At 45.8% G+C, this 3,647-nt stretch overlaps 1 pseudogene; it reads left to right on the top strand.

Moving 5' to 3' along the window:
• Positions 1-2,105: 2,105 nt before the first annotated feature.
• LOC128116074 (28 kDa heat- and acid-stable phosphoprotein-like) lies at positions 2,106-3,443 on the top strand (annotated as a pseudogene).
• Positions 3,444-3,647: the final 204 nt, after the last annotated feature.

The following is a 3,647-nucleotide window of genomic DNA, read 5'->3' as shown; positions in this document are numbered from 1 at the left end:
TATTATTATAGAAGTCACACAAACAGTTAAAAGGAAGCTCAGTGAGATAAAAGATGCTTGTCTACATGACAGATATTAGCAAGCAGCATCACGCACACATGCCGGCCTGGCTTTGTGTGTAATTTTCCCAAAATGTCATAAAAATGAATTTTTTGTGTGACAACATCTTTATCAGTGATTACTTTCAGCTGTCTTCATATTTCTACCTCGGGAAAAGACTTTCGCATTGTGACAGATATGCAAATAACACTCGAAAAGGAAAGGGAAATTAGAATAAAACATAGTAATAAAGAAAAAGGCTCAATAAGACAGACCCAGTGAATAGCTAGTTCCATTAGAGAAGTTGCAGATTTCGCACTTTCTCACTCATCGGGAAGAAATTTTGTTTTAAAAGTTTTGTGCTTAAACAAGCATGACTGCACCAGATGAAACACAGTCTCCATCCTTATGCTAACCTTCACTTGCTTTTGATAAAGCTCTGTACGTTTTCCAACTTTAAAGTGTGTCTGCAACAGACAAATTCTTAGGTAACTCTTCGCAGCCTTGGAGCCCATTAGGGATGGACCTTTCCTTGATAATCAACCCCACCTCACATTTCCATGACAGCACTAGAGAGGATAGCATCGGTTTGCCTCTCCTTAAGATTTCAAATAGGATACAAAATGTGCAGGTTTCTGGGATTTGTTGAAACCCATTAAGCGAAAACTGCATCCTCCTGTTCAAAAGAATGGAATCTAAATAAAAATGTAGTGGCTATATGCAATGGAGTATACTCCACTGTAAAAAAAAAAAATAAAATTTTCAGGTAAATGAATGAAACTAGAAAATATTAAATTGAGTGGGGAAACACGAGCCCTAAAAATCAAATGTCACATGTTCATAATCATATATGTATTGTCTGTTATTTTAATACAATTTTCATTTTAAGAAAAAACTACATATATTCTCCTTTTAAAAAAATTACTTCAAGATTTTGTTTTCTTTAATGTTTCGAGCTTTGGTTTCTTTTTGTTTTAAAATGCATGAAAGTTTTCATACTTTCCCTACTATTTCTGTTTCTTCTCCTCCCCATTTTCCTTTCTCCCCTTAATCTTCATCAAAGCAATTTTTAAGAACTCTAAAATTTCTGGAATTTTTAATCAGGAATAAAATTGTTTTACTGTAATTTTAAAAATTAAAGTCATTTATTTTTCAGTTCTGGTGTCAGTTCAAGGTGCTGCCACTGGCTGCCACCACTGCAGCCACCAGAACTGAGATGTTAAAAGAGGTTGTTTCTGTGTCCTGCCAGTCAGCTCCCAAATAATGACACCGAGACTTATTATTAACTTTGAAAGCTTGGCCTTAGCTTAGGCTTGTTTTTAACTAGCTCTTACAACTTAATGTATATTTTTATTCTACATTCTACCACGTGGCTTTTACCTCTATCCCATTCTGTGTGTCTGACTCATTCTGCGAATCTCTCACATCTAGATTCATCACCTACTTCCTCTCTCCCTACCGGGAAGTCCCGCCTATACCTCTTGCCTAGCTATTGGCTGTTCAGCTCTTTATTAAACCAATCTCAGCAATGTATCTTCACAGAGTGTACAAACACCCCACAACAGGAGGTAGAAAGGGAGGCCACAAAGGCTTGGTGAGGCCGAGAAGCAGAAGGCCAATAAATAAGAGGAACAAGAATAAGGTTGTAGCAACAGCAGGAGGGAGAGCAGGCCCTGCATCTAGCCTGGGCAGCACAATAGAGCTGACCCTGATGTGTGTGTGTTGGGGGGGGGGGGGGACCACGCCATGGGACAACATGAGTGAGGAAAAATTTCTCTCCCTCCCTCACCCCTTACCACCTGTGGCAGGTGATTGAGCTGGCCTGGGGGCCGTGAGAGTGGGAGAAGTGGCCCTGCCCCCACCATCTGCAGCACCGGGAAGAGCAGGCAGGGCACCTCACCTGGGCAGCACACCAGAGCTGACCTTGTGGGTGGAGGCAAAGGTGAGCTGGGCCTGTAGATGTGAGAGCAGGAGAGCTGCCCCGACCCCTCCCTGGTATGCCATGGGATGGGAAGGATAAGAGAAATATGCACCCCACCCCAGCCCACCCCCAGCCCCTTACTACCATGGTCAGGCAGGAGAGCATAAGAACAGAAGAGCTGGCCCTGCCCTTCACGAAGTGCAGCCAGCAACTCTTACTCTGGAAAGTGAGCCCTGCACCTCCCCTGACAAAACAGTAGAGCTGGCCCTGGTGGTGTGAGTGAGGGTGAGCTGGACTCCAGGGTGTGGGAGCAGGAGAACTGACCCCTCTCCTTGCTGTCTGCTACACTGGGTGAGCTAGCCAGGGAAGTGCTAGAGAGCTTGCCTGGGTGATGACAATGAGGTAAAGCTGGTAGGCTGACCAACCCAGCTAATACCAAGGCCCAGAACCAGTACTGAGGTAACTCACGGGAACACCCACCTCATGTATGAACTGCTGAGCATGTGAAGGGGCTGAACCTGAAGACCCAAAGCTACAGGATCTCCATGACACAGGGCAACAACAGGATATCCAAGAGAAGTCCTAGTGGGAGCCCAGCATCCATAGTGCAGCAGAAGCCAGAGGCCTCAAACCAGACCGATGAACACTTACATGTAAAGTACACTTCAAGGCCTAAAGAGTATACTGTGTGACTTCATGGGCCACACTACAGCTTCCATACAGAGATTTTTAAAATTATTATTTGGGGTTTTTTTTGTTTGTTTGACTGTTTATTTGGTTTGGTTTGGTTTTTAGGGGTTTGGGGGAGGTACTTTTCAATTTTGTTTTGGGGTAAGCTTTCAAGGGCAGGAGGTAGAAGCAAAGGGATGGGGGAGATAGGTGGAATCGGGGTGCATAACTTGAAATCCACAAAGAATGAATAAAAACAGAAGAGAAGGAGGAGGGGGAGGAGGGGGAAGAGGAAAAGAAGGACAAGGGAAAGGAGAAAGAGAAGAAGGAAATGGGAGGAGGAGGAGGAGGAGGAGGAGGAGGAGGAGGAGGAGGAGGAGGAGAACAGAAGGTGGATATGGGGTTTCTGTGACCCCCCCCACACACACCAAAAAAAAGAAGTCTCTAGACTCAGATGAGAGTTAAGATGGTGATAACTACCAGCAAAATCGGAAAGCTGTGGACGGGCTCGTGGACATTGAGACCCCAACCGGTGGCACAGACAACCGAGAAGGTCACACAACTGTATCTGGATGGGCCAAAGGAGCTTTCAAGGAGAGAACTCGAAGAAATCGAGAAGCAGAAAGCAAAAGAGCACTACACGAAGGTGCACTTGGCTGGGAAGACAGAGCATGGCAAGGCTGATCTTGCCCGGCTGGCAATCATCAGGGAACATCTAGAGGAGGCAGCAAGAAAGAAAGAAGAGGAGAGGAGAGCAGAAGATGCTACAACTTTGTCAGGAAAACGAATGCAGTCGTTCATCCTGAAGAAGTAAGCTGGCCTGTGGGAGGAGATGCTGGGGAACTGGGCCGTGCCACCAGGACCTCGGTCATGTCTCACCCACCCTGGCGCCCTGCTGCTGCTGCCACCAGCTCCTCATAGCCCTGAGCCCCTACGGCCTAGGGTCTCTTTGCATCTTGGCACAGAAATCTTTCAGGAGATGGGAATGGGTGGGGGAGGGGCAGCCACTATCTTTGAG

The sequence above is a fragment of the Peromyscus californicus genome, unplaced genomic scaffold (genome assembly GCF_007827085.1).
Source record: "Peromyscus californicus insignis strain IS unplaced genomic scaffold, ASM782708v3 Scaffold_1__1_contigs__length_55948999, whole genome shotgun sequence".
Classification (NCBI taxonomy): Eukaryota; Metazoa; Chordata; class Mammalia; order Rodentia; family Cricetidae; genus Peromyscus; species Peromyscus californicus.
Note: the sequence above shows the minus strand (reverse complement) of the source record. Positions and strands in the feature narration are given on the sequence as shown.